The sequence below is a fragment of the Setaria viridis genome, chromosome 4 (assembly GCF_005286985.2).
Source record: "Setaria viridis chromosome 4, Setaria_viridis_v4.0, whole genome shotgun sequence".
Lineage (NCBI taxonomy): Eukaryota > Viridiplantae > Streptophyta > Magnoliopsida > Poales > Poaceae > Setaria > Setaria viridis.
In genome coordinates this window covers 7,014,456-7,033,814 of record NC_048266.2, presented here as the reverse complement: position 1 = coordinate 7,033,814, position 19,359 = coordinate 7,014,456, and positions in this window count along the sequence as shown.

Below are 19,359 nucleotides of genomic sequence, written 5' to 3'. Positions count from 1 at the left end.
CGTCAAGTCTGGGGATGCCTCCGGCATGGAGATCAAGGGCGTTGTCTCCGTCATCTTCACTGCCGAGTCTGAAGAGCACAGGCTGCATGCTGGAGTGTACTACATCCCTGTGTTGAGGAACTCTATCATCAGCTTGGGACAGCTGGATGAGAACGGCTCGCGCGTGGAGGTCAAGGACGGAGTCATGAGGATTTGGGATCGCCATCGTCGCCTTCTTGCCAAGGTAACCAGAGGCGCAAATCGACTCTACGTCCTTAATGTGCAGGTGGCACAACCCCTATGCCTCACTGCTCGTCGGGATGACACGAGGCATGGCAGTGGCACGAGCACTTCGGGCACCTTCACTTCGAGGCCCTGAAGCGGCTCAGTGCCAAGGAGATGGTACGAGGCCTGCCATGCCTTGACCACGTGGAGCAGCTCTGTGATGTCTGTGTGTTGACAAAGCAGAGGCGGCTCCCCTTTCCCCAGCAGGTGAGATTCCGAGCCAAGGAGCGGCTCGAGCTCATGCACGGGGACTTGTGTGGCCCGGTAACACCAGCCACACCGGGAGGACGACGCTACTTCTTGCTACTCGTCGACGACCTCTCCCACTACATGTGGGTGATGGTCCTCGGCAGCAAGAGGGAGGCTGCGGACGCCATCAGGCGCGCGCAGGCTGCTGCGAAGGTGGAGTGCGGCCGCAAGCTACGCGTGCTACACACTGACAACGGCGGTGAATTCACAGTGGATGAATTCGCGTCGTACTGCACTGATGAGGACATTTGGTGCCACTACTCCGCGCCATACAGCCCGCAGCAGAACGACGTCGTTGAGTAGTGCAACCAGACGGTTGTGGGGATGGCTCGGGCCCTCCTCAAGCAGAGGGGGATGCCGGCTGTTCTCTAGGGAGAGGTGGTGGTGATAGCTGTCTACATCCTCAACTGCTCGCCCACCAAGGCACTCGACGGTAGGATGCCGTACGAGGCTTGGCATGGTCGCAAGCCGGCGGTGTCCCACCTGCGGGTCTTTGGCTGCCTCGTGTTTGCCAAGGAGCTTGGCCACATCGGCAAGCTAGACGACAGGAGCACTTCAGGAGTGTTCATCGGCTACGCGGAGGGCTCAAAGGCCTACTGCATTCTCGACCTGGAGACACAGCGTGTGCACACGGCACGCGATGTTGTGTTCGACGAAGGGCGAGGATGGGCGTGGGACAAGGTGGTGGACGACGGTTCGACTCCGACGTACGGCGACTTCACTATCGAGTACGTCCACTTCGAGGGAGCTGGGAGAGTAAGCAGTTTTTTTTCGCCGAGCATGCCTACCTCAGTCCCCGAACCTCCACCAACTCCGGCGCCAGCTACCCCGGTAGCGCCACACTCTCCAGCCACGACTCCGGCTGCGATGAGTCTCTCGTCGACACCACCACAGCCGGCGACGCCACGTACTCCAGCACCGATAGCCACCCCTCCGAGCACGTCTACTCCGACACCAGCTCATGTCGAGCACAGCCCGGTGGAGTTCGCTACTCCGCTCTCTCACGACGAGGAGTGCATCGACGCATACCATGACAGCGAGCCATTGTGGACCGTACGATGGAGGACCTCCTCAGCGACCAGTCGGTGCCGGTACCGGTGCCTCACGACCTGGAGGCGCAGTTGCACCTTGCGTGCGACGACAACGAGCCTCGGTCTTTCGCAGAGGCCGAGAGACACGCGGCATGGCGTGCCGCAATGCAGTTGGAGATGGACGCGGTTGAGGAGAACCACACCTGGGAGCTTGCTAATGTCCCTCGAGGTCACCGCGCGATCACCCTTAAGTGGGTGTTCAAGCTGAAGAGGGATGAAGCCGGTGCCATCGTCAAGCATAAGGCTCGCTTGGTGGCATGCGGGTTTGTGCAGCAGGAGGGGATCGACTTCGACGATGCCTTCGCCCCCACGGCACGGATGGAGTCCGTGCGACTCCTCCTTGCGCTGGCCACCCAAGAAGGCTGGCGCATTCATCACAGGGACGTCAAGTTGGCGTTTCTTAACGGTGACTTGAAAGAGGAGGTCTACGTGCACCAGCCGCCAGGTTTTGCGATCCCCGGCAAGGAAGGCAAGGTGCTGCGCTTGCGCAAGGCCCTCTATGGCTTACGGCAGGCACCCAGGGCGTGGAATGTCAAGTTGGATTCCACGCTCAAAGGGATGGGCTTCGAGCAAAGCCCGCACAAGGCGGCCATCTACCGGCGGGGCAATGGAGGAAATGCCCTGCTCGTGGGTGTCTACGTCGACGACTTGGTGATCACGGGCACCAAGGATGCGAAGGTGGCAGCGTTCAAGGAAGATATGAAGGCCACCTTCCAGATGAGTGACCTGGGGCCTCTCTCCTTCTACTTGGGGATCGAGGTGCACCAGGACGACTTTGTGATCATGCTTCGATAGATCGCCTACGCCAAGCGCGTCGTAGAGCTAGCCGGGCTCACTGACTGCAACCCAGCTCTCACTCCGATGGAGGAGAGGCTGAAGCTGAGTCGCGACAGCCCGACGAAGGAGGTAGACGCTATGCAGTATCGGCGTCTTGTGGGGAACCTTTGCTACCTCGTCCACACACGGCCGTACTTGGCATTCTCCATCGGCTACGTCAGTCGGTTCATGCAGCGACTAACAATGGAGCACCAGTAGGCCGTGAAAAGGATCATCTGCTATGTTACGGGGACTCTTGACCACGGTCTCTTCTACCTGAGGTGTCCTGGGGCGGCACACTTTGTCGGGTATAGCGACAGCGACCACGACGGCAACATCGACACCAGCAAGGGCACGAGCGGGATTCTCTTCTTCCTCGGCAAGTGCCTCGTTAGCTGGCAGTCGTCAAGCAGCAGGTGGTGGCCTTGTCCAGCTGCGAGGCTGAGTACATAGCGGCTTCCAGCACTTCAACTCAGGCGCTCTAGCTCGCTCGGCTGCTTAGTGATCTCCTTGGTAGAGACGTTGAAGCAGTGGAGCTCAGAGTGGATAGCAAGTTCGCTCTGGCCCTGGCAAAGAATCATGTTTTCCATGAACGGAGCAAGCACATCCGGGTGAGGTACCACTTCATCCGAGGCTACTTGGAGGAAGGGAGTATCAAGGCGAGCTACATCAACACCAAGGATCAGCTTGCGGACCTACTCACCAAGCCCCTTGGGAGGATCAAGATCCTTGAGCTCTGCTCCAGGATCGGAATGATCCAACTTTCCCACAAGACGACGCAAGACTTAGGGGGAGAATGATGGATAAGTCTTTGTCTAGTCTTTGTGGGGCTGCAGCACTTGGTTTGTACTTTGTACTTTTTGGTCTTGGTCTTTGTGGGGCTGTAGCATATGTTTTGTTGCAGCACTAGGATAACATCTAGGCATCTAGGATAGCATCTAAGACAGCACTGGGATAGCATCTTAGACTAGCTTTTAGAATAGCATCTTAGACTAGCATCTAGCATATGCTTGGCTGCCCACCAGCCTATATATATGTATCCCTAACCGCTTGGTTGGTCATGGCATTGTGTGAGAAGAAAACCAGAAAATTGCCCCAACTCCTAGTGTCATCCTCTCGATGAGAGTAACAATTCAGCTACTAACATATTCACAGTTCATGTCATTCTTTTATTTACAATCATGATAGGGCTCCAAGCAAGTAAATTAGATGAACTTTGAATAAGCTTCCATGTACATTTGTTTAAACAGTGAAGTAGAACACCAAAGGCATGCAGGTGGGAATGTGGGATGCATGCTGAAGCTTCGGGAGATGGAGGAGCTCAAAGGGTGTTTGAAGAAATGCCAGCGGTTTCTATGGTGAGGGCACTGATGCTTGATGATTATACATACATATAAATATGGCTAACAAGGTGAGACCAGTCTGTTGGTTTTTCTTGAACTTATTAGGCCATAATAATGCTGTAGTTTTCGCCTATTTGGTAAATTTATCATGAATGTGAGAACTAAACAAGTCTTTTTCTATTTGGATATTTCAGCTGCATGCTCAGCTATCAGATATGATAACAAACCGAATTTTTTTAATAAAGGGTAACAAACCGAATTGAAGATGGTTTCTCATGGCGCTTCAGTATGTTAGTAAAGAAAAAACCATTGCATTAGTTCAGTAGAAAACAGAAGTACGAGATCAGCTCAAACAGTTCCTAACTGTTGTTTCAATTATTTAAGCAGAAAATCGTAATACGAATCGGCTCTGAGATTTTGGGTAATTGAGTGGTTGGCTTGAATTATATTGACATATCAATGCGAAACTAATTCCTAAGCAAATTGTTCTCAAAGTCATATCTTTTAATGTGAGAATGGTAACTGCTTCCTGTAATGTTGTTTTGTGTGGAGGCTATGTGATTCAATACAGATTGATGCCTATGGAGGGAATTTAATTTGCCTGTAGCAACGCACGGGCACGATCCTAGTGTTTAACAGAAGAGATTACTATTTTGAGTGCTAGTTGTAGCATCATCATACTGCACTGTGACAGGTGGACACACTAACCATGTGTTTGGTTCTGGGGTCGAAGTGGGTTGGGTTGGAGCCGACCCACTTCGACCCATGTTTGGTTGGAGAGGGTAGGGGTTGGGTCCAACCCAGTAGAGGAATATTCCTCATAGATCCGGGTTAAGATGGTCCCTCCAAATCGAGCGGACCATCCCAACCTAGTTGAATGGTGTCGGTCTCCATCACATCGCACGTCTGGACAACGTTGCTCGAGCTCTAGACGCCGCCGCTCGAGCTCGGTGGGGGAGGAGGAGGCCAGCGCGGGGAGGAGCCAGCGTCGCCAGGCGGGGAGGAGGCGACGGCGGCTCGAGAGGAGCCACCGACGGTGGGGGCGGGGAGGAGCCGGCGTCGCGGGGGTAGCCATGGAGGAGCTGGTGGCGAGGGCATGCGGGGCTCGCCGGCGGCCGGTCTGGGAAGGAGGTGGCGTGAGGGCAGCCGGGTCGGGGAGGTGGGGGCCGGTGGCGTTGGGCTCGTTTGTGGCCGTGGAGGAGCAAGGGGCGGTGAGCGTGTGGGGCTCGCCTACGATCGGGGAGGAATTGGGGGCGGGGGCTGCCGGGGAGGAACCGGGGACGGGGGCAGCGGGGAGGAGCCGGCGGCGGTCGGAGAGGAGCACCGTCGGGCTGGGGAGGAGTGTCGTCGGGCCGGGGAGGAGCGCTGCCGGGCGGGAGGAGGCGGCCAGCGGCGCCGGGGACAGAGGGGGCGCGTGGGAGGAGCCAGCGGCGCCGAGTAGAAGAGGGGAAGGGGAAAAAATAGAGGATGACAGTTGGGCCCCGCAGCTGACAGTGGGGCCCACAACTAATGGTGTTAAAAGGACATCCATCCTAACCCTCTCAACCTCCTCAACCAAACACAGAACTGGGTCCAACCCATCCCTCTCCACCCCTTCCATCCAAACACAAGATGGATCGGCTCCAACCCACAAAAGTAGGTCGGCTCCAACCCAACCCACATCGTTCCAAAACCAAACACATGCTAACATACCCTTTGGGGAAGTTGAGAGTGCACTACTTCTCTTCTCTATCTCTTCTCTACAGCTAAAAAAACCAAAACCAAGATGAAAACGTTGTACGTCGAGCGTCCCCGACCCATCGTCCCGCGCTCCGTGCGATTACAGCCGTGCGATCCTTCCTCTGCCCTCCATGTCATCCTCGGCCATCCGCTCCCTCCTCCGCAACCCTCCGCTCCCTCCCCAAAGCTGCACGATGCACCCAGCTCACCGCCGTCCTGGCGCCTCCTCCCCATCCTCGCCATCCTGCGCCGCCTCCCCTGGTCCCCCCATCCTCCGGGCACCGGCCCTTCCCCTCCTCCCCTTGCTAACCCCCCGTTTCCATCTCGCACACCTCCGTCTCCCCACCAAGCGAGATCACCCGCCGCCGCCCTCACACACCGCGGGCCGAGCACCCGCGAGGCTAGGGGTCGAGGGAGGCCTCAGAGACCACGCTAGACCGGATCAGGGCAGCGTGACGTGGATTCAGCAGACGCACTGCGGTGGATCCACTTTGGATCTACTAATTAAACATGATTTAGCCGCCTGATATGCGACGCTCATGCCTAAGACGAGTAAACACGAAGTGCCGTCGGATTTTTCCTCCGATTTAACCACCTGAACAGGACCATTTTAGCAGACTCACACGAAGGTGAGCGGTTCCAGAGAGTACAACAAGTCCACCGAGTTAACAAATTAACCACTTAGTTTAGTTGCGAGAGAACATCAGAGTTTTACAAAATCCAGAAAATAACAGAAGGTAAAACACTAGCGGAAGCAATCGTCGGGGGTCGGACGTCCTGGTGAGGCCAACCGGGACATCACTGATCCCTTTCCTCGCCGTCCGAGGAGGGATCCCACTCGACCGTCCAACCCGGAGGGAGCTGGGGCGGCCAAGTGCCAGCAGGAGAAGGGTCGGGAGCAGCAACTTCACCTGAAAAACAGGAGCCACAACAAGGCTGAGCTACTAAGCTCAATAAGACTTAACCGACGGGAGAAACTACTCCACACTTCTAGACATGCAGGGTCTTTTGGCTGAGGGTTTGTTTGCCAAAAGCGCTAAGTAAAAACCCTATTTTCAAGTTTTAGCTCCGGTTCTAGGTTCATTAACCGGTCTAGGTTTTGCAACCTATTCTAAGCAATCATAGAACTCAAACAAGGTATGCATATATCAACAAAACCATGTCATCATCAGATTTCTCATTTACTCAGGGTGACATAGCAATCAAGTAATCTCAAACTGTGAGAGGCAGACGAATCGATTCGGGTTCTTTAACCATGTATGGTGAACCTAACCTCACGACATCCGCGCACCTGGAGGTCGCTTCCTGTGTCGGCCTTCCCCATCAATCCCCTAACCCGTGTCGGGCCCATTTCCTTTGGTGCAAGTTTCCATAGACCCGGCCTCTGCCGCTCTGCGACCACGCTTGCCACCACGTGCGACAACCAGCAGGGGAACTCCGTTCTAAGAACAATGGGGCGACCGATCACGTCTAGGTTCAATCCGGTACTAGGCTTCCTCATCCCATACTAAGTATGAGGTTAGTACTTTCAAACACTTGATCACGAACACCACCACTGTCGGGCCCTAGCAAGTTTTCATAGATAGACGGGGCAATCATCCGACCACCAAAGAGTTACCCAAAACCCTGCCCCGTCCATCTTCCTTATAGTTGTAGCAGAAATGTAGACATCCAACTCCTACAACTCGCGAGTGACAGGGAATCACTCGGCTTTTACCGTCTCCTAGTTAAGCAAGGCAACTACTCGGTCCAACAGCTAGTGTTCAGATCATAGGAAGCTAGGTCATGCATCTAGGGCTTCAAACAACTCCTAAGCACAAGCATGTTTTAAGGAAGGCATGCGCAAGTTTGGAAACACAACACAGGGTTTTCATGCAACCGGGGCTTGCCTTCGAGCAAAGAGGAAGAGAACTGCTCGACTTCGGGGGCGGCTTCGGCTTCTGGGGGCAGGTGCTCAGCTACAGCTTCGTCTTCTGGCGCCGGGTGTAGCTCGTAGAAGCCGTTGGCAAGGCGCAACTCTACACGAATGCAATGCACGAGTTAGCATAGACGGTTAGTTCAACAGCAACAATTGCTCGCCTGAGCCCAGAAACTCGCGACAAAGAGCAGGAGGGTGTGAAGGTTCAAGGGAGCTGGTGGAGATCAAGAGGTAAGAGTTGGAAAGGAACTTATGATCTGATCCTTGAACTAGAGGATGTGGTATACTAGGGATCCTCAGATGCAAGCGCTGAAGGGTTCCTAAGTTTTACACATACACCCTCGGGTTGAAGAAAAAGATCACAGCCGAGCCCTCGGGCGAGGTGGAGAGGTGTCGGCGAAACAGATAGGGTCGGGCGAGACGGAACCGGGGTTGGAGGGATAAGAGGGGTCGGGCAAAGCGGACTGGGGTCGGCAGCTTACCTTCTTCTTCCTACGAGGAAAGCTTGGGGTCGGGAGAAAGCAGACGTGGGCGGAGGGACTAAGGCTTTGAACAATGGCTAAGTCCGGCAGTACTCCGGCGGCGGCGGTGCTTCTTGTGGATCACAAGTGAGCTTTTACGCAACACGGAGGAGCAAGCGGCTGGGTGGCTTGAGAAAACGGAGGGGAGCTAGGAGGAGAGTTCCTCAGGAACTTAGGTGTGGTGCTAGGAGCTTGAGCAGGGAGCAAGAGAAATGGCGGAAGGCAGCAATGGTGGAGGGAACTCCAGCGGGCTCGCGCATTCCCTTTTATAGCGGCTGGGATGGGGTAGGGAAGCGGCGTAGGAGCGAGAAGGGGAGCGGCGCGAAGGCCGGGGAGAAGCAATGGAGTGCTCTGCCGGGGCGGCGATTGAGCGACGAGGGCGGTGGTGCAGGACTTCGGGGATGACGCCAGCGGGCATTGGGTTCTTTCGTCAGGGCAGCGCAGGAGCGATCATGCCAGTGGTTGAGATTTGGCGGAGGCGGGCGTCACCGTGCGGTAGATTTGATGGACGCGACCGGGTTAACGGCGCTAGAATCGAGGGCACACAGGTGAGAAGACAGGTAGCCGTGGGCGCGCGGGCGAGCGCGGAGCAACAGATTGTCGGGCGGCTTCTAACAAGGCGGGGAAAGGAGCTGTCGCTGCCGTGGTCGGGGTTGGCGAAGGAGGAATCGTCGGGTAGCGAAGACCAGGCGGCGCGACTGTGTTCGAAGTGACGGAAAAGATGGGCGACATCGGGCTCTGCAGCCGGGATCTTGCGGGGTGATGATGGGCGCGGGAGGCGAGGCGCGGCAGAAAGGTCGCAGAGGGGCTTCCGCTGCCATTGGGGAAGGGGGCGCGAGAATCCATTCGGTCGCGGGTCAGAGATGAGGCTGAGCGGCGGGCGTCGGAGAAGATGAGCCACGCGGCGGGGAGACTCTAAAGCGGGCATGCAACTCGAGTGCGCCTGCCGCGGAAGATCTGGGGGGGAAAAAGATCTCGCGGGTCCACTGGTCAGACAGAACGGATGTTTGATAAGACTTAGAAGGATCCGACGGTTGGCTAGTTTTGGCGGGGTCGGAACCGGGGCGAAGCGGGGAGGGGTCGGGTCTCAGGGGTCGGGACCGATCGGAAGATTGAATACTTAGGCACGGAAAAACTTGCCAGGTGATCAGGGGGCTCGGATTAAGATTAACTGGTAAGATTTGGGGCCGGTCGTCACACGCACGGGTGTGGGGGCGGCCATAGCGTCCTCGCTGGTCAAGTTCTTCTCGGTTTTCCTCACCATCTCCGTCGTCGTATGGATCATTTTCAGGTAAACCCCTCTGGCCCCTCCCTCTCTGCCGGCACAGCCTGGAGCTGGAGGATGGGTCTGGCCATTGCCCCGCCATCCGCTAGTCAGCCCAGCCATCGCCGCACTCCTCCGCTCCGGGCGCTGGACGCCGTTCGTAGTGGAGGATGTGGCAGATCCACTTCGGATCTACTTGATTAAACATGATTTAGCCGCATAATATGCGACACTCATGCCTAAGCCGAGTAAATACGAAGTGCCATCGGATTTCTTCCGATTTAACCACTTGAACAGGACCATTTTAGCAGACCCACACGAACGTGAGCGGTTCCAGAGAATACAACCAGTCCACCGAGTTAACAACTTAACCACTTAGTTTGGTTATGAAATAAACATCAGAGTTTTACAAGGTTTCAAGAAAAACAACAGAAGGTAAAACCACTAGCGGAAGCAAAGCGTCGGGGTCGGACATCCCTGGTGAGGCCAGCCGGGACATCACTGATCCCTCTCCTCGCAGTCCGAGGAGGGGTCCCACTCGACCGTCCAACCCGGAGGGAGCTGGGGCGGCCAAGTGCCAGCGGAAGAAGGGTCGGAAGCAGCAACTACACCTAAAAAAGAAAAAACAGGAGCCACAACAAGGCTGAGCTACTAAGCTCAACAAGACTTAACCGACAGGGAGTAAAGCTACTCCACAGAACTAGACATGCAAGGCTTTTTGGCTGAGGGTTTTGTTTGCCAAAAGCACTAAATAGAACCTTATTTTCAAGTTTTAGCTCAGGTTCTAAGTTCATTATCCGGTCTAAGTTTGCAACTATTCTAAACAATCATAGAATCAACCAAGGTATGTATATATCAACAAAACCATGTCATCATCAGATTCCTTATTTACTCAGGGTGACATAGCGATCAAGCAGTATCAAACTGTGAGAGGCAGACGAATCGATTCGAGTTCTTTAACCATGCATGGTGAACCTAACCTCACGACATCCGCGCACTCGGAGGTCGCTTCCTGTGTCGGCCTTCCCCATCAATCCCCTAACCTGTGTCGGGCCCATTTTCCTTTGGTGCAAGGTTCCACAGACCCGGCCTCTGCCGTTCTGTGACCACGCATGCCACCACGTGCGACATCCAGCAGGGGAAACTCCGTTCCAAGAACAATAGGGCGACCGCTCACGTCTAGGTTCAATCCGGTACTAGGCTTCCTCATCCCATACTAAGTATGAGGTTAGTACTTTCAAACACTTGATCACGAACACCACCACTGTCGGGCCTTAGTCAAGTTTCATAGATAGACGGGGCGATCAACCGACCACCAAAGTGTTACCCAAAACCCTGCCCCGTCCATCGTCCTTACAGTTGTAATAGAAGGTAGACATCCAACTCCTCCAACTCCCGAGTGACAGTGAATCACTCGGCTTTTACCGTCTCCTATTTAAGCAAAGCATCTACTCGGTCCAACAGCTAGTGTTCAGATCATGGGAGCTAAGTCATGCATCTAGGGTTCCAAACAACTCCTATACGTAAATGCACAAGCATGCTTAAGAAGGCATGCGCAAGTTTGGCAACAAACGTAAGGTTTTTATGCAACCGGGGCTTGCCTTCAAGCAAGGAGGAAGAGAACTGCTCGACTTCGGGGGCGGCTTCGGCTTCAGAGGGCAGGAGCTCAACTACACCGTCGTCTTCTGGCGCCGGGTGCAGCTCGTAGAAGCCGTCGGCGAGGCGCAGCTCTACACGAATGCAATGCATTAGTTAGCATAGGTGGTTATTTCAACAGCAACACTCGCAAGTCTGAGCCCAGAAACTCGCGACACAAAGCAGGAGGGTGGGAAGGTTCAAGAGAGTGGTTGGAGATCAAGAGGTAAGGGTCGGAGGAAAGGAACTTATGGTCTGATCCTTAAACTAGAGGATTTGGTGTGCTAGGGGTCCTCAGACTCAACGCTGAAGGGTCCCCAAGTTTTACACATACACCCTCGGTTTGAAGAAAAAGGTTACAGCCGAGCCCTCGGGCGAGGCGGAGAAGGGTCGGCGGAACAGACAGGGTCGGGCGAGACGGAACCGGGGTCGGGCGGATAAGAGGGGTCGAGCGAAGCGGACAAGGGCCGGATGAGGCGGACCAGGGGTCGGCAGCTTACCTTCTTCCTACAAGGAAAGCTTGGGGTCGGGAGGGAGCAGACTTGGGCGGAGGGCTAAGGCTTTGAACAGCGGCTAGGTCCGGCAGTACTCCGGCGGCGGCGGTGCTTCTTGTGGATCACAAGTAAGCTCTTACGCAGCGCGGAGGAGCAAGCGGCTGGGTGGCTTAGGGGAAAACGGAGTGGAGCGGAGAGAAGAGTTCCTCAGGAACTTAGTGGGGTGGCGCTGGGAGTTCGAACAGGGAGCAAGAGAAATGGCGGAAAGGCAGCGATGGCGAAGGGAACTCCGGCGGGGTTCGCGCATTCCCTTTTAATAGCGGCGAGGGAGTGAGAAGGGAAGCGGCGCGGGAGTGAGAAGGGGAGTGGCGCGAAGGCCGGGGAAGAAGCAATGGAGTGCTCTGCCTGGGCGGCGATTGAGCGACGAGGGCGGTGGAGCAGGACTTCGGGGATGACGCCAGCGGTCATTGGGCTCTGGCGTCAGGGCGGCGCAGGAGCGGGTATGCCGGTGGTTGAGATTTGGTGGAGGTGGGCGTCGTCGTGCGGTAGAGTTGATGGAAGTGACCGGGTTAACGACGCTAGAATCGAGGGCGCATAGGTGAGAAGACAGGCGGCCGCGGACGCGCGGGCGAGCGCGGAGCAACAGATTGTCGGGCGGCTTCTAACAGGGCGGGGAAAGGAGCTGTCGCTGCGTGGTCAGGGTTGGCGGAGGAGGAGGAATCGTCGGGTAGCGAAGACCAGGCGGCGCGACTGTGTCGAAGTGACGGAAAAGATGGGCGACATCGGGCTCTACGGCCAGGATCTGGCGGTGTGATGATGGGCCCGGGTGGTGAGGTGTTGCAGAAAGGTTGCAGAGGGGCTTCCGCTGCGATTGGGGAAGGGGGCGCGAGAATCCATTCGGTCGCGGGCTAGAGACGAGGCGGAGCGGCGGGTGTCGGAGAAGTTGAGCCACGCGGCGGGGAAACTCTGAAGCGGGCATGCAACTCGAGTGCGCCTGTCGTGGAAGATCTGGGGGAAAAAGATCTCGTGGGTCTACCGGTCAGATAGAAAGGACGTTTTGGGAAGACTTAGAAGGATCCGACGGTGAGTTGGGGTCGGCGGGGTCGGAACTGGGGACAAGCGGAGAGGGGTCGGGTCTCAGGGGTCGGGACCGGTCTGGAGGTTGATCACTTCGGCTTGGAAAGCTAAGATAGGTGATCAGGGGCTCGGATTAGGGTTAACTTGGAAGATTTGGGGTCGGTCGTCACAGAGGACCACCCCACCGCCCGACGTCCGCGAAGGAGACGACATCGAGATCCACCGACCATCCTGGGCTAGGAGAAAATGCAGCCTTGCAAGATCAGCCGTGCTTCTTGCGGGGGCTCCATCATAGCAGTGGTGGTGGGATCTCTCTCGATGATTCTCCCCACCGAGGACGTGTTCTTTTCCTCCAAGTACAACAACCATCCCCACCGAACTCGATCTAGTGAGCTAAGATTCTGGTCGATTCCTTGGTCTTGGGTTGCCATCAATCTCCTAGCAATCCACCATTTGTCATACAACCTTGATTCCAGTGCTTGGCTGATGATTCAGATCGCAAGATGAGCAGGTGTGTGTAGCGGCTGTTGCATGTGATTAACTAGCTCCTGACGTACACCACTTGTGACACATGCTGGCGCTCGATTAAATTACCACTATACATATGTTGTCTGAAATGCTTGTGTTTATATGTTTTTTGCTAGCCTTTTTCATTAACAACATGCTGAATCGGCAAGAATCATATCTCCTTTAGTGTTGATATTATCTTGTTTATAAAATTGATTTAATAAATTGGCTGGACACCAAACAGTATAAAAGGATGCTGCAATGGAAGGGGGCACACGGCCGAGGATAAAGTATATGGAATAGATTCACCCACCAGCGTGCAGGAATGTACATGCAACACAACTAGATCCATTCTAGATAGTGTAATGGGTATTGCAATGAGCCCTGATCTACATTGGTGCTATCAAGCTTTTACTACTTCCTCATCGATGTATATCTGGTTTTGGTTTTAGATGATACTTATAGATATGCGAGACCAGTTCTGATGTAACTCCAAATGAAGGTTAGTCTACACCATTTGATCTTCCTGGTTTTTGAAAAAATGTTGTTTAAGAGAAAATGAAAGAGAAGTCATTTGTTCATCAATGCTTGTAAAGTATCCATAGTAGAATACCTTATGCTGATTTTCAAGCTTTATGATGATCTGATGTTCACGATAACATGCTAATGTCGTCATGTTCAGTCTGTCATAAAGCTTTCATAGAATCATAGGAATTATAGAGCTGAAGTGTGAACTTTAGAGAGGTGGAGCGAATGTGCCAGCATCATAGAATTTACTTATTATATTTGAGAACTGGTGGTGTAGAGCTTCTTGAATCTATTTGACATAGCAGCTACCTTTTTGTAAATACACCTGTTCTTGTTAGGCAGGGTAGTGAAATCGCTAAATGAATGCCTTGCCAAATGTGTTGAGTGATCACAATGATGATAAAACAAAGCTATTAAAACTTAAAAGTACCGAGTTTTTCTGATACAGAAACATGCATCTAGCTTAATGGTGCCTACATGAATAACTACTATAATTTGTTACTTATACTAATGGAGTGGTACGCCAAATCTTTTTCTTTATTAATTGACTATTTTCAATTCTCAAGTTGCTACAACAGGATATTAGGTGTCGAGGTGTTGTTTGTTGTGCTACGAGGAGTGCACTTCAATTAGTTTCGCCAGTCAACTTAAGATGATGAATCTGTACTTATCTAACACTCACTCACTATGAGGTGATGTTCTGACATTATGCTTGTCGCTGTTATTTTTTACCTTATGTTCTCAAGTGGTACTGATCAAGTGAGCTGCATACATTGCTTGTCTGATAAAAAAAAGCAGCAATCTGTTCATATAGAATATTTTTGAGAATAGTCAATTTTTAGGTTGTATTGAAACAGCTCCAAAGAAACCTTCTCTGCAATACCTTCTGCAGGCCTTCTTTGACCTAGGCTAGGTCAGGGTTGGGCACTTCAAATATTTGTTTTCAGACAGTACATATTGTCTTGGAAGCTCTGTCCTTTCTTAGGTAGAGATATATTTTTCTTTTTCCTTGTTCTGTCATGCATACTATCGGAAAAGCTATTAACTGTTCATCCAAAGAATCGTCCAACTGCAGAAGAGGTAATCCTTTGGTGCTCTCTTACCTTAATTTTTCTGGCGCATCGATTTCATATATGAGAGATGTTCCATATTCACTGATTATATGCCTTTCTAAGGTCTCGGTCAAAATTTCTTTCTTTACTAAATTCCTATGGAATGAGCAGAATAGTATCTTCCTATGGTCTAGCATTAGGCCATCAACCAGTTAATGTTCAGCTATTTTTAAAAAAAGTGTTCTGTAAAATGACTACTCTAAGTTTTCTGATATGACATCTGATATGATACTGAATAGTAGGCATGGATTTTGTTGATGTGGCCAAGTCTATGGATGCTGCAATTGCTCCAGCCATTGACATGAAACTTTATTGGGCTCCTGTGATTGGGAACCATGACCAAGGGGGTACGTTGTCACGAGAGGGTGACCGCACAAAGCGCGTTGAGAATTGCGTCGCAACATTCTGCATAAACATTCAATAGCAATGGTGAACCCTTTTTATAATCCAATGGATAACTCCCCGTGAAGTTCGATTTGTTGTGGACTGCCATAAGTGTAATTAAAATTATATACCAAATTTGTTTCTTTCCAGTAAGATAGAATGTGAATTGCGCGTAGCAACGCACGAGCACAATCCTAGTGTATATAGTAAATTACTAAGTGAAGAACAAAGGTCATGTTGATTACACCCTAAGTTTTGGAGTACACCTTTATTCATCTTAAATTCGCACAATTTTGGAGTAACTAATAATTTTCACAAAGCTACACAAAACGGATCACAAAACTGCATGCTTTAGGTAACATGGTTAGTTTGGACAGGCGCTTGCATCTCTCACCTCGTATGCAAAAACGTTTGCCACCGGAACGAACGACAATGACACCCATTTGCAGAATCGCCCAACTTTCGCCGCAACGTGTGCTCCATTCCGAAGCCGGAGGAAGCAACTTGCCACCACCAAAATTCAATGCAACGTATCAGCTTCACTACGGATACTTGGACTTCAAATCAAAATCTGAACTATATGGTTCTTACGGCCCATTGGATCGATGAGAGGTGGCAGCTTCGGAGAAGAGTCATAAACTTTTGCCTGGTCGATGATCATGCACAAAGGAGAGACCATTGGTCGGAAGATTGAAGAATGCTTGCTTCAGTGGGGCGTGGATCGCATTTTCACTATCACGGTCGACAATGCCAGCTCCAATAATGGTGCAATTAACTACATTAAAGATCTGAGTAAAGCATGGGAGGAAACTATACTGCAGCATGAATTTATACGCATGAGATGTTGTGCACATATAGTCAATCTGATTGTCAAGAGTGGATTGGAAGTGACCAATGAGTCAATTGAGAAAATCAGAATTGCAGTCAGGTTTGTGAGATCATCACCAGCTCGACTAGATCAATTCAAGAAATGTGCTGAGAAGCAAAAAATCTTAAGGAAAAGCTATTGTCATTAGATGTGGATACAAGGTGGAACGCTACTTATATCATGTTGGATAATGCAGTTATATTTAGGAAGGCATTCGCAAGGTTAAGCAAGGAGAACAAACAATTTGAAACATACTTTGAGGGCGTCTGATTGGCGTAATGCTAGGCGTGTTATTCATTTTTTGAAGATATTCCACAAAGTTACAGTGCGTCTGTCTGGTTCTCTTCATGTGACATCAAGTGGTTTCTTTCATGAGTTTGTTCTGATACAATCAAAACTGAAAGAACTTGCTGGACATAGTGATCCCAATATAGCCACAATGTCTGAACTAATGAAGAAGAAGTTCAGTAAATATTGGGAGGATAAAGAGGATCTGAACTACTTACTATCTATCGCTCTGATCTTGGATCCTTGTAACAGATCCTCGTTACAAGGTGAAGTTTCTTAGCTTTTTTTTCATGAGAATATGGTCCAGAGAAGAAAAAAGAACTTGTTGGTAAAATAGAAAGTGATCTTCGCCACTTATTTGATTGCTATGTTGAGTCTGCTGCACATGCCAGCTTCAATAGTAATTACAATCACCCTCCACCACTTATTAATGTCGATGAGCATGAGGAGAATTCTGCTATGTTGCTAGCATCTCAATTCTGTATGCAACTAGAAGAAATTGAGAGCAGAGAAAGTAATTCTAAATTATCCAGATATCTTGCAGAAAATTGTGAAAAGATCACGGATGATTTTGATTTACTATTGTGGTGGAGATGTAACTCAAGCAAGTACTTCAAACTCTAAGGGGGTGTTTGGTTCCCTTTGCTTATTTTTAGCACGTGTCACATCGAATGTTTAGGTACTAATTAGGAGTATTAAATGTAGACTATTTAGAAAACCCATTACATAAGTGGAGGCTAAACGGCAAGACGAATCTATTAAGCATAATTAATCCATCATTAGCAAATGTTTACTGTAGCAACACATTGTCAAATCATGGACTAATTAGGCTTAATAGATTCGTCTCGCTGTTTAGCCTCCACTTATGTAGTCTACGTTTAATACTCCTAATTAGTATCTAAACATTCGATGTGATAGGTGCTAAAAATAAGTCAGCGGAACCAAACGGGGCCTAAGTTGGCAAAAGATATTTTAGCAGTTCCGGTATCCACAGTAGCTTCAGAATCTACATTCAGTACAGGAGGAAGAATTCTAGATTCATTTCGGACATCACTATCAGCTACCACAGTAGAAGCTTTAATTTGGACACAAAGTTGGTTGCGCTCACCTTCAGCCCTGTCGACATTATAAAAACTATGGAGGAAATTGAAGCTTGCGAGGAAATTCAAGAAGGTATAGTTATTTAATGTTAATTTGGAAAAATGCCTAAAAGTAGCCACTAACATCTCTTTCTACTTACTGCGGAACTTTTGGCAAACAACTCCATGGACAAGTGATAAAATATGGTACTATGGTAAGTTACTGTACTGTCACTTTTCATCTGATGTTTGGGTGTAGATAGCAAATTGTAAATGCAGATGCCATTTATCAGATTAGACATAGCTTACTTCTGAATTGTGTTGGTATGTATAGTGGCTAACACTGTGCTATTTTACTTTCAAACTTTTTTTTGAACGAACGGGCACGAGGCGGTGCCTATTTCATTGATAGAGTAGGGAAAAAACAGAGGAAAACCCGACAGATCGGGGAGGAAATGAAATACAAAAGGAAAAGGCAAAAAGGGCTAAAATGGGACTACTCGCGTGATAGAAGAATCGCTAGATCTTTGGCCCCCGCCAATAGCCAAGCTGAGGTCTCATCTTTGATTTTCATCATTAGGGTTGTCGGTGATGTTTCGTGTCGATTGAAAATACGTGTGTTCCGTTCCTTCCAGACTTCCCACATGATTAAGAGGGCGAGGCTTCGTAGAGCCTTGCGAGGCGAGTCCGGTGTTGTGGTGATAGCCGTCCACCACTCCAGAGCGTTGGATGAAGGTCGCCATTCATTTGGTCGTAGGTTAGGCTGCGCTAGCCATATCGCCGTTTGATCCCAGATTCTCCGTGTGTATCTGCACTCAGCTAAAAGGTGGTGTCCAGTCTCCATAGTGGATCGGCACAGGACGCAAGATGTGTTGTGCGGCCAACCCCGCTTGGCCAAGCGATCAGCTGACCAGATTCGGTTCTGTGTAATTAGCCACGCGAAGAATTTGCACTTTGGTGGTGCCCAAGATTTCCAGATGGATGATATGTGTGGTGTTTCGGTGCAGCCCAGGAATTGTGCTTTATATGCCGAGGCTGTTGTATATATTCCTGATTTTGTCAGCTTCCAGGTGATAATGTCGTCCTCCCCTGGTCTGAGTTCCGTAGCACTGACCATTTGCCATAAATGGGTGATCGACGCGAGGTGAGGAACGGTGACGTTATGGTCAATCGCGAGGTCGCGTAACCAGTTATTTCGACTGAGGGCATCATGGACACTCCTATTTTTCCTGCGCGAGATGGTGTAAAGGAGCGGGGCGATGTCCTTGGGGCGTTGACCCTGCAGCCATCCAGATGACCAGAAGCTAGTTTTTTTGCCGTCGCCCAGACTGATGGAGGTGCATGCCGCGAACAGTTGCCTGTCAGCTTCGTCACAAGGGGTTCCCGTGTTGTTCCATGGTTTTTCTGGTGATACCCACTCATGCCAGAGCCACCTGAGCCGGAGGGCTCGTGCGAATTTATCTAGGTCCGGGATACCCAGACCCCCGTGTTGTTTTAGCAGGCAGGTTTTCGTCCAGCTAACTTTGCATTTGCCTCCAGATAGTTAACTTTCAAACTTTCAGGTTCTAGGAAAGCTCTGCCATCTTCATCCTAGAAAACATGGAGCAAGCTATGATGCCTGATACTGACAATGCCTTGCAACTCCCTCAGTTTTTGAACAACTCCCTCAGTTTTTGAATTGTCCACAAAATGAAGACATAAGCTTCTGTAATTGTAACTAAGTGCAGTTCGTCAGGTTTAGGAGGCCATGACATATAACTGAAAAATTTTGCTCTTCTTATTTCTGAATCGGTGTCTAGTCCTGGGAGTGATGGTTTACAGAGATGTCTAGTTTCCCGGCTGGGTCATATGCATACCAGAAAGCAGAAAAAGATTGTTCATATCTTGTGCTGGAGAAGCTGCCAGTATGTGTGTGAACTGAACAGCTAAACGTGAATCTTTTTCTCTTACTCTTCTGTTTGATTGGAGCTGCACTGCAAAATGGATCATTGATGTTGCATTGCTTATTTAATTTTGTGAGGCAAAGATATCATGTTTGAATTGGTGAATGGTTATGACAATTCCTTGCACGACATGTTCCCGTGCATGTTCCTTGTTCCCTGACTTTGTTTGTTACCCATTTAACCCATCAAATTCACCCAGCCAACCCATTAAACAATCACCCTCTTGACCCATCTAACCCACCCAGATTACACAATGATC